Here is a 12,791-nt window from a genome sequence, read left to right as displayed (position 1 = left end):
ATCTTAAAAAAAAAAAGCTGACTGCTTCAGTCATTTCTTTGAATCTGATATTTCTATGAGCTCTTATACGTATGAAATTAAATTTATTATTCTCTTGTTACTCTGTCTTTGGTCAATTTAATGATTAAACCAGGCAAAGAACCTAGGAGGGAAGAAGAGAAAAGCTTCCCCCCTGCTACACGAGGAATTGTCCTCTATTCTCAAACCTCAGCACTGACCCCATGGACCACCACCCGCCCCGACACACACACACACACCACCCATGGGTTCATATGGCAGGGGCTCTTCTAGGGTCCAAACGGGCCTCTAGCTGACGTGGGAGATCCTGCACAAGAAAACGGGTGGGTCTGGCCCAGTCCTAAGTAGGGTAACAACACTGTTTGCCTTAGGTTGTGCTCTTAGGTTTAGTAGTAACCAGTGCTTCCTCCACCACTGAGCCTGGCGTCGTGGTAACATGCAGATTTGTCTCCCAGGCCCTCCCCAGCTTTCCCTCACCCTCTAACTCCTCCCCACCCTCTGCCTCTGTTTCCTGTTTGAATGTTTTTAAGGGCTTTCTGTCCTTTTGCTTTCACATCTTGCACATTTTAGAACCAAAACACTGGCAATAATACAATTCCTGTATGTTGTACCCTTAACTGGATTATCTCTAATTTGCCTCACAGTGCGGGGGATTAGTCTCCCGCGTTACGGATGATGAAACTGAGGCTCAAACACATACGCAGATTCAAACTCAATCCTGTTGGACCAAACACAAGGATTTTTCCACTGAAACACACTAGTCTCCCTTCCCTAGGGAATCTGAAATGAACAATGTGGATGGTAGAGCAATAAATTTAAACTAAGCTGTCTGTCAATGTCTACACATTAATACACAACCACGGTTCTCAACATGACTGATCTGAGAACTAACTGGGAATGTTGAAAGAAATACCAATCTTCAGACCCACCCAGCTTTGGAATTCCAACCTGAGCAGAATTATAAGAGATACAACAGATCGAGCACTTAAGAGTAGTGCCTGGGCCTTCAACAGTTGTCAATAAATATTTGCTGCCATTGTTACACAAGTTTACAACATCTGTATGATGGCTATAAATTATTAGACATATTGTACGGGGAAGCAAACAGTTCGGTGTCAAAGAGCTGATAAATGGCAGAGTCAGCACACAAACCCAGGAAGGTCTCACTTGAGAGGCTCGTTCTCCCGTCTGCACCCAGGCCCAGCCTGGCAGAAATGGATGAGTTGCTGGAGGCATCCAGGGGGCTGTGCTGAGAATGAACAGAGGGGTCTCAAGGGCTTCAGGTTGTGTCATTTGTAAAGTATGGATCCTAGGCTCTCCCAGTCTTAGCTCTTTCTAAAAAAGGAGATACTTGGGTGGCTCAGTCGTTAAGCGTTTACCTTCAGCTCAGGTCATGATCCCGGGGTCCTGGGATCGAGCCCCACGTCAGGCTCCCTGCTCGGCGGGAAGCCTGCCTCTCCCTCTCCCACTCCCCCTGCTTGTGTTCCCTCTCTCGCTGTGTCTCTGTCTGTCAAATAAATAAATAAAATCTTTAAAAAAAAATGGGGGGAGATGAATAATTAACAAGGGAAATGTGAACCTCAAGCTGGTTAAATTCTTCTTGCGGTCTGCAAGGATCATTATTAATTCACTTGCTTTAACCAGTTTCTTGCTTCCATCTTGAGATATGTGTGTGTGAGGTTTTGTATCAAAATGAATGATGTCCACAGTCCTCTGTGCCAGGGGAGGTGGCAGACCAAGGCGTTGCCCCCACAACAGGGCCTGGGGGAGCCAGTCCTCGCCCAGCGCAGGGTAAGGACAGCCTTGTTTGCCAAGTGCTTTCCACCCTCCTGAATCTCAGCTCCCACCTGAAGGCCTATTCCACAGACTTGTGTCTACTAATCTGCTAAAAGCAAGTTTGAACCTGTAAATATCCCTAAGAAAGTCTAGGATTAAAGCTCCTTCCAGCCAACTGTGACACACCCTTCCCATTGATCTAGATTTACACCAGAGGACATTAGTCCAAGACAAATACTGTCCACGAAACAAAAATCCCCAGAACACACATATTCTTTTGTTTGTTGCTTTTGTTGCTTCTTTATTAAGTCGTTATACCTGACCCACAGGCCAGGTGGTCTGGTTTGGGGATTCGATTGGACCCCTCTCTGCCCTTCTTTGACCCTGGCCTTGGCTCTGGCCCTAGACTCTTTTTAGGGAGTGGGAAGAGAAAAGAAAAGCGATTGCATTCCAATCAGTCTATTTCATTCCCTCCTGGGCCTTGTGGGGACTCAATTAGTTATCTAAAATTTGTTAACAGTTGGAATTTTAAGTCTTTTGATTTTTGTTTTGATATCGAGATGATTAGACAGGCAGTCATGGACAGAAGAATTGAGAGTCACTGATTTCAGTTTATATATTCTGACTTGCTGGTTGCCAATCCCTGCCTCCTCAACTTTTTGAAAAGAAACTACTGCAGACAAGAACACACACCACTGATCTAGAAAGGAGGAAACTGAGGTATTTGTTGGGGTGTAATGCCAATATCCATGTCACCAACCTAACTTTTTCCATATTTTCTTGGAGGCCTGAGCATAAACAAGGTGAGGGTCCTCCATGTTCTTGCTACACTATATGGCCACATACCCAAGAAATGGGGCACCTCAAACCCTGCAGACAAGTGTCAAGAGTCATTTAAAAAATTATTTTACTATAGTAAAATATGCATAACATAAAATTTACCATTCTAACCATTTTTAAGTGTACAGTTCAGTGACGTTAAGTACATTCACATGGCTATACAACCATCACCACAATCCAGGAGCCACTTTTAGTAATATAACAACATATTCATTAGGCACAATGCAGTTTCCTTTATTTAAAAAAAAAAGATTTATTTATTTATTTGAGAGAGATAAAGAGCACGAGTGGGAGGAGGGGGAGAGGGAGAGAATCTTCAAGCAGATCTCCGCCGAGCATGGAGCCTGATGTGGGGCTCGATCTCGCAACCCTAAGATCGTGACCTGAGCTGAAACTGAGTCAGACGCTTACCTGACTGAGCCACCCAGGTGCCCCAATGCATTTCCTTTAAATTTAAATTTCTCTTCATTTAAAGCGTTTTTCTTAGTTTATCTCATTTGATCCTAGTCAGTAACCACACTTCTTGGTCTAAGGCTGGAAGGGCAGGTGCTACCAATACATTTAGGAAACCAAAGCTCAGAAAGGTGCAGTGACTGGGCTTCATAGCTACTGGAGTTACATCCAGCACTGGGGACTGCTTCTTTAAAAAAAGATGGGTGGGTTATTCTCCGAAACCAATATTTTCTTTATCTTAAAAGAAGTCACTCCTCACTTTCTGCAAAGGACATTCATTTTACTTGTTCTCCATATAGAAGGATTTCAAGAATGTCTATAATAGTAACAATTACAAAATATTCAATTAGAAAAATGGGCAATGATTTTTTTTTCCTCAACACGATTAGTAAAAATAATAATATACATGTCCTCAGTCGGACAGTGGGCACGCAGGCACCGGCAAGCCCCAGGTGAGACAGCTGAGAAGGCAAAGTGTGTATTTGGTGCCTTCCCCACACAGGACACTGTTCTTTCCCCCAGAGGTGTCCTCGCAGATTCACAGTCCATATCCTATTCCTACCAAATCCTGCTCTGCATAGACATTCAACTAAAATGACAACTCACCTGCTGTATTAGGAGGGTTAATGCAGTTCCTTATTTATCTTTCTTGAGATAGTCTATACAAAACCAAAAGTAAACATATACTGGCATTAACTCTAATTTCTGTGCAAATGATTTGCATATTTGTATAAAGATGTGCATTCTACAATTTTTTCATCTAACTCCATCTTATAGCTCTTTCCACAGCAGGACTTATGAATCATTTCAATCCTTTATTACCACCGCCGTGTTTCTAGGCTAAAGTTTGACACTGCTTGGGACAACGTGCAGTTAACTCAGAGTCTCTTTGAGCCCACCTGGGAGCCTTAGAATAACAGTGCTAAAGAGTAAAAATGCCATGTTGACCCTGAGGCTGACCCTGGGAACCATGGCTGTTTGATTCCTTCACAGTCAGTTACAGTTGGTTAGTAAGCAAAAGGGCCAGATTTTAGAAATGGGTCTTCTGCCACCAGGGTTGGACATGTTATGAACTCTCCAAATTAGACTTTTTCTTTTCTTTAAAGCTATTCAGAAGGAGATTAAATGAAAGAGTCCTGATGATAGTCATTCCAAATAACATATTAGAGGTGTTGATAAAAGTTATATTCACTCATTGTTAAACAAACATTGATTAAGCGCTCAGTACTTGTGTGTTGTCTCACAAAATAAAAAGAAAAGGTCATGAGTAGACATAGAAGCTAGGTTATAAAATTAACTCTTTTGTGATTTACCATATTTGTTTTACACACTTCTGGTTTCTGAGAGAATGAGTCATCTCTCACCTGACACAACATATAGGGGACCAAAATATGCCAACCCAAAATATGCCAGTTTGGCACAAAGATTATTTTGAGCTAGAGGCAAAAGGGAAGCCTTCTGGAGCTTCCCTTTTCTGACTAAAAGTAGAAGCTTCTGAGAAATGAGAACTTCTATAAATCCCTCTCTCAGGGAATTTTCATGGCCATGAAAAAGAAGGAAAGTTGACACCGGCTTAGTTTGCCCCATATAGTTCCCTTCCTACAGTTTGCTGTTCTTGGAAGCCTAAAAGCCTTTGCCTTCACTTCTGTACATACTGTTCTTTGCGAAGATGCTATAAAAGCCCTGGCTTTCACCACCCTTTTGAGTTACCAATCACTGAGGTTTCTCCTACTTGATGTGCTTTGATGCATTAATAAACTCTTTTTCTCTTGTTCATCTGTCTTTTGTTGGTCTAATTTTCAGGGCCCCAGAGAGAGAACTTAGTAGGGTGGAGGGAGAACTTTTTCCTTCTCTACAGTGCCAACAATCATCCCACCGACAGAGCAGAGGAGAGGCAAAGTATCATGGCCAGGCCTATTGTCTCTCCATCTTGTTTCTTTCTTTTATGCAAGGGCTGTAAATGAAATTTTCCTGGTGGCTCAGACTTTCAGCTAAATATTCACTGGTAAGGACAGTTGTATCCCCAAATACTAGAGGATATGCTAGACACATCCTCATAGTAATAATCAAAGACAGTGTATTAGTCATGTCTTTTATTTTGTACTTTTGATGCTTTGACATTTTGAGGCTTTGCTGATCCTGGAGAGAATACCCCTCCCAGAGTTAGTTAAGTCCTAGAGAGAGCAAACAACTTGCCTATGAGCATGTCTTTCAAATGCGTATCACCTAATGGAGAGTCCATATCCCCCAGTCACCTCTTTCATGAGATCTCTTACTCCAGGCCACTATTCTTTGGCCCTACTCACTGGAGGCCAGGTACCAGATGACTAGGAATGGTCCCTACATCCTGAAGGGACAGTCCCTACATCCAGCCCTACATCCGCTTTTAGTTCACTGAAGTTATGCAAACTAACCCACCCTAAGCCTGATTACCCTGTCTTACCCACTCCTTCCAATAAAAGCTCTTGCCCACTTTTCCCCTTCACTCCCTCTGCCTCTCGAGCAGGCTGGTACTCTCCCATGTGGACCTGCGTGTTATGGCCCTCCTCTTGGGATCTGTGAATAGAAACTCTTCCCTCAAGACCATCATTTGCAGGTCTGCATGTCTTCCTATAGCGGACTAAAACAAATCCCAGGTACCCTTCACAAAGACAGCCACCCTGGCTTTTTAACATTTTCAACCCCACTCTGTATAGTCTACAGGAGCAGAAGATGAAGTTCCTTGAGAGAGAATCATGGCAGAAGGTGTGAAAATTAATAAAAGGAAACCTTGTTTAGAGTGGAGTCAGGAGGCTAATCAGCCCCGCCACTCATTGTCAACTGCAAATCCAAGGGGAAGAGGAAGATCTTCACAAGGATACTACTTTACTATCCCAGCAGCAGGAAGGAAGGCTTTCCTCCTCCCCCAGCAACAGCCCAGCCAATGAGAGACTGTCACAACCCAGCCAATGAGAAGCTACCATACTTCAAACTCCCAATTTATTCCAATGGATTTTTTGTTTAAAACGACCTTCCCAACTGCCCCCCCCCCCACCCCTTTCCTCTATAAAAGAGTGTTCTTCTCCTTTGTTCTGTGGACTTGCCTATGGTTTTGCCACAGCTTGCTTGTTCTGGATTGCAATTCTCTGCTGTTCCCAAATAAACCCATCTTTTGCTGGTAAAATAACTGGCAGTTTTGTTTTTAAGGTTAACAAAGGACAAGTGAAGCGTGGGTAAGAGGGGGTCCAGTGGGAGAGAAAGGACTCGCACTTTTCCACAGTGTCCTAGTGAGGAGGGGGATGGGGGAATATTTCGTGTAAAGTTAATGTGATGTTGTGATTTACAATAAATATTTAGTTTAGTCTCCATTCACTCTTCCTGGCTCACAACTCGCAAAACACTTGGAAGTTCTGATAAAAGCAATAAGAGCTTATTTTGTTATAATATTTGGTCTTTTGTCATCTGTTCTGAAATTACTTCAGAGCCATGAAGGTGAAATGGGTGTCTTGTTATTCATAACAAGCCCCTTTCAACCCCAACTGAGTTTATGTTAATCAGGTGACTTTGGGAAATCCCCTAAGGATAGGGGAGCCAATTGCCAGGGGAACCAACCATGAATACAGGGTTGGAATTTTGAGTCCCATCTCTTGACCTCTGAGGAGGGGAAAGAGGTTAGAGTTTGGACCGATCACCAATGGCCAATGATCTGATCACTTATACCTATATAATGGAGCTTCCATAAAAACCCAAAAGGAAGGGGTTAGGAGAGATGCCAGGTTGGTGAGCCAGAATGCATCCATATACCAGGCCCCAAACTCCACAGAGACAGAAGCTCTGGTGTTTAGGACCCTTCTGGACTTCATCCTGTGTATCTCTTTATCTGGCTGTTCATTTATTTCCTTTAATATCCTCTGTAATAGACTGGCAATCTAGTAAGCAAAATGTTTCTCTGAGTTTCATACGCCACTCTAATAAGTCAGTTGAACCCAAAGAAGGGATTATGGGAATCTCCAGTTTATAACTGGTCAGAAGCAGAGGTAAAAACCAGAACTTGCTTTGAGCATCTTAAGTGGGGAGGTGGAGGGAGCAGGCTTGTGGAACTGAGCCCTTCACCTGTGGAATCTGACCCTATCTCCAGGTAGATAGTGTCAGAAATGAGTTAAATTTGTGGGACATCCAGTCAGTATCCACAGAAAGTTGAGTAAATGGCTTGGTAGTGTGGGGAAACACACACACACACACACACACACACACACACACACACACACACACCAGAGTTAGGGAACTGTCCACAAACTACCCTCCCTTCTGACGCTAATTGCAAGTAGAGAGGGTTCCCCAAAACGCCCTCAGGTTTAATCATTGAAAGCTGTTATACTCATGGTTGTGGTATTATTACATGGTTGTGGTTGTGTGTATTTTATAAAAGATACAGATTAAAATTAGCCAAGGGAAGAGACAGATGGGGCAGAGTCCAGAAGGATTCCAAAAACTGAGCTTCCAGTTGTCCCCTCCCTGTGGAGTCACGGAGAGCATTAAATCCTCTCAGCAATGAGGTATGACAATATACACTGAGCATGGCCAATGAAGGAAGCTCGTCTGAGCCTTGGTGTCCAGAGTCTTTACTGGGGATCTGTGGCCATCAGCCTGCATGAATGACCTCAGTCTCCAGTCCCTCTGGGAGGTTGAGCTGATACCCAAAACCCCTACCATAAATCACATTTTTAAACTTTCTGGCTTAGTTCAAGTCCTCTAGACAAAAAAGACACCTTATCAAGCAGGACATTCCACATCACAGAGATTACCTTCCAGGCGGCCAAAGGTAAAGTTCAGCCCTCTCTTTAGACAAAGTTCAATTCTTTATTACATACTTAAGTTGATCAGGGTGCTTGAAAAAAAGATAAGACTTGCACCTCACTCCCTAGCAGGAAGCTTGATGAACCACAGAAGCTCAGAGGACCATTATAGTAAGTCCATTGAAGTGGAATGCTTTGAGGAAGTTCTGGGGAGAGCCTCGCTTGCAATCCCTGGTATCTGGGGGCAACATGAATGTGTAGACTGGTGCCTACATCCCACTTGGAACATGAAGAAGGTAAAAAAAATTATTGACGTTACCACTACTCAGCAGAAGGAAGCCAGGGAGGAAATGAGGTACAATTCAGGATTTTCTTATGTGACAAAAGTTGCCTGGCTCAAAACCTCTGGTTGAATCCCAACCAGAATAATTGCTTCCCAGGGCCTTGATATTGTGGAGTTCATCCCAAGGGCTAGGAGCTTGATTGTGATGAGCAGGATTCTGTGTTCACTCTCAAAAACTCCATTGTAACTGTGGAAAGTTGGAATTCCTCACACATCTGTGTGTGACATTGTCAGAACTTGGTTACCTATCATGATAGCAGACATTGACTGATAAGAGAGATCTACAACTAAGCAGAAGGGCTTTTGCTTGTTTACCTTCTCCCCCTGAACCACTCTGGGGGTGCCAGAGACCGTGGCATGGGTGGAGAGTGAAATGACAAAGAAAATAGTCCCCTCCCCAACTGAAGGTCCCCTAGCTAGGATTCACCCCTGAGCTGAGGGTAATGAAGATCCTTTGACTTCTGTTGAGATTGAAATCTTGAAATATCTGAACTAAATTTTTAATGGGTGAAAATGAGCAATAATTACTAAATATTACTAAATAATATCCTTCTTATAACCAAAAAAGAACCGAAAGCTGTGGGATCTGCCCAATGTCAGCGCTGTCACAGAAGATATCTCATACCATCACTGAAAGTAATGACGGGAGATGTAACATTGTGTGTCAACTGTCCTTAGATTAAACTATACTTAGATGTAACATTGTGTGTCAACTATACATGAAAGAAAGAAAGAAAGAGAAAAAGAAAAAGAAAGGAAAGAAAGAAAGAAAGTGATGGAAAAAAATAAAGGCAGTTCCTATTGGTAGGCCAGTGAGTTCAGGCCAATCAATACAATAAACATTAGTTTTGGAGGGTAGAGGTTGGTGTAAAAAAGATCAGCATCTGGGCGCCTAGGTGGCTCAGTCGTTGGGTGTCTGCCTTCTGCTCAGGTCATGATCCCAAGACCCTGGGATGGAGCCCCCGCATCAGGCTCCCTGCTCAGCGGGAAGCCTGCTTCTCCCTCTCCCACTCCCCCCTGCTTGTGTTCCCTCTCTCGCTGTGTCTCTGTCAAATAAATAAATAAATAAAATCTTTAAAAAAAAAATCAGCATCTGCTAGAGCTTAGGGGAAGGAGGGCAAGTAGGTGGAGCACAGGGAATTTTCAGAGCAGTGAAACTATGATACTGTGATGCATTTGACATTTTGCATTTGACAAAACCACTAGAGATGTACAATGAATGCAAAGACTGAATCCTAATGTAAAATATGGACTCTAGTTAATAATAATGTGTCAATATTGGTTCATCAATTGTAACAAATGTACCACACTAATGGCAGACGTTAGTATTAGAGGAAAGTGTGTGGAGAAAGAAAGGCGGGGGAGAGATACACAGGAACTCCGTACTTTCTGCTCAATTTTTCTGTAAACCTAAAACTACTTTTTTTAAAAAATAAAGTCTTGGGGTGCCTGGGTGGCTCAGTCGGTTAAGTGTCCGACTCTTGATCTCAGCTCAGGTCTCGATCAGAGGGTCATGAGTTCAAGCCTCACATTGGGCTCCATGCTGGGTGTGGAGCCTCCCTAAAAAAAAAAATTAAAATTAAAAAATTAATTCTATTCCTTAAAAAAAAAAAGTCTCACAGATTCTTGATCCCTGGATTAACAGATAAAGATGACACTGCTGTGAAGTGAAAAAAGGATAGTCTTTATAATAAATAAGGACAGATCAATTGGATCCAGCCATATAAACATAAAATGGGCCTTTATCTCCTACCTAAAGAAAACTCACATCCACATGGATCATAAATCTAAATAAGAAAGGGAAAGCAATAAAGCTTCCATAAGAAACCCTAGGAGTAGGTCTTCATGGTATTGAAGTAAACGAAGGCTCTTAAATAGGATACAAAACGTACTAACCATAAAGGAGATCAGCTGGAGTGTTTGAGAATTAAGAGCATCTGTTCAGAGCATGAAGGCCGGCCAGATAGTAGGTGAAGAAATGGTAGGAAAGGGAGCAATCTTCCAGATGCATTGATAAGTGAAAGGGGTGTTGCAGAGCAGTGTAACTAGAACAATAAACATTTACGTACAGGGTGGTCACCAGAAAACACATAATGACATCTCCCCTGCATCCCAACCCCTTTGATGTCATAGCTCTAGAGTGAAAAACCTTCAAACGATTTTCTGAGGGGAAATTTGCATCTTGCCTTGAGGTGAGTATTAACTGACAGAGTCACTCAAGCTGAAAACCTAAACAGATCATGTTGCCACTTTTGATCATTGTCACAGCCACCTCAGTCAGCCATGTCCCCATCTATGAGATAGCAGAAAAATATACACGTTGGTCTCTACCCCGGTTCCTGGCGCAGAACTCCTAAGCCCCTTATAAATCCCAAGTGCTATGAGCATTAGGAGCATCTTTTGTTCTAATGAGGTGACATTAGGGGGGCTGCTGGTTGAAGGCTGGCCGCCAGAAAGACCAAGCCGTGATTAAAAACTTGGAATTTTCTGCCTAACCCCCTCCCTCATCCTCCAGAAAGGGGAGAGGGGTTGGAAATGGAGTAATAATTGATCAGGCCCTGAGGAAACCTCCATAAAATCCCAGTGGTGGGGGCTCTGGGAACTTCCACATGGGCAAACACATCCACACCAGGAGGGTGATGCACCCCAATGCCATGAGGACAGAAGCTCCTGTGCTTGGGACCCTCCCAGACCTCACTCTAAATCTCTTCATCTGGCTGTTCATTTGTATCCTCTATCATATCCTTTAACTGGTAAACCAGTTAAAAGTGCTTCCCTGAGGTCTTCGAGACAGTCTAGCAAATTAATTGAACCCAATTGCTCTGGATATTTGTCTTTATCTTGTTAATTATTTAAATAGTGGGGGGAAAAGAGAAATAATTACCATGACTAAGGAAATAGGGTATTTGGACCTCAAAAATTGAAGCTGTTATTGATTAATCAATTGTGCAAGGGAATTCTGAGAAGTCCAGCAACCCCTGGGGGAAAGTAGAGCTGAGGGTAAAGGACAGAGCCAGGAGGAAGGACACCCAACCTGAAAACTACAAGGACTCAACTGGGTTTGACAACCCAGTTGGTTACAAAAGCAACTTGTAATTTACATATATTCAGTTCAAAAGAAAATATCATCTGAACATGTCAGTGGTTACCAGCCTAGAAAATTCTAGAAGAAATTGGTTCCTTCCTAAAATCCTAAATAAGGGGCATCTGGGTGGCTCAGTGGGTTCAGTGTCTGCCTTCGACTCCGGTCATGATCCCAGTGTCCTGGGATCGAGTCTCGCATAGGGCTCCCTGCTCAGCAGGGAGTCAGCTTCTGCCCTTTGCCTCTGCCTGCCACTCCCCCTGCTCATGACCGCTCGCTTTCTGTCAAATAAATAAATAAAATCTTTTTTTTTTTTTTTAAGAACTCTTACCAGAGGGCAAAGATAGATGCTTCTTTCTGGGATGTGTTCCAAGAAATGCCTCCAAAAATGTAACAAAAGTCTAATAAAGAATATTTGGCCAGTGTTCCCTGTGAACGTCTGGAATTTCTGCAGGCAGAACAGACCCAGCAAATCAATGTGAGAGGGTGAGGATCTGAGAAGGAAATGAGACACACCTTTTTCCATGTCATGGCAGCAGGAGAGGCCACGTTGCAGAGGGGAGAGAGCACAGACCAGAGAGTGAGGTACCCGCACTGCATAACTCAGCTCTCAGCCCAATGTCTACCTTCCCAAATATGGGAGTTAGGGAGTTAGACTGGACAATCTTTAAGAATACTTTCAGTCCAAACATTTAATGAGTACATAATGATATGCTTTTTTTTTTTTCATTCAGTGTCTTACTTTTCTTCCAGGATTCATCCTCCTACGCACCTCCCTTCTGGTAACCACCAGTTCTCTACAGTTAAGAATCTGTTTCTTGGTTTCCCTCTCTCTCTCCCTTTCCTTTGCTCATTTGTTTTGTTTCTTAAAATCCACATGTGAGTGAAATCTGTCTTTTCTGATTGACTTACTTCATTTAGCATTATATTCTTTAGAGTGTTATGGATTCATGTTGTTGCAAATGGCAACATTTCATCCTTTTTATGAATGAGTAATAGTCCACTGTGTATATATATATATATATATATATATATATATATCTCACATCTTCTTTATCCATTCATCTGTCAATGGACACTTGGGCTGCTTCCATAATTTAGCTATTGTAAATAATGCTGCTGTAAACTTCGGGATGCATGTATCCCTTTGAACTTAGGTTTCTGTATCTTTTGGGTAAATACCCAGTAGTGCAATTACTGGATCATAGGGTAGTTCTATTTTTAAGTGTCTGAGGAAACTCCATACGATTTTCCACAGTGGCTGTACCAGTTTTCATTCGTACCAACAGTACAAGAGGGCTCCCCTTTCTCCACATCCTCACCAATGCCTGTTGTTCCTTGTATTGTTGATTTTAGCCATTCTGACAGGTGTGAGGTGATATCTCATTGTGGTTTTGATTTGTGTTTCCCTGATGATGAGTGATGATGAGCATCTTTTCATGTGTCAATTGGTCATCTGGATTTGACAGTTATTTTTCAAGTTAGGAACTCTTCCTTCCAACTT

Source organism: Zalophus californianus, chromosome 3 (assembly GCF_009762305.2).
Source record: "Zalophus californianus isolate mZalCal1 chromosome 3, mZalCal1.pri.v2, whole genome shotgun sequence".
In the NCBI taxonomy this organism is placed as follows: Eukaryota; Metazoa; Chordata; class Mammalia; order Carnivora; family Otariidae; genus Zalophus; species Zalophus californianus.
The sequence above is the reverse complement of the archived record's forward strand: the minus strand, read 5'-3'. Positions refer to the sequence as shown.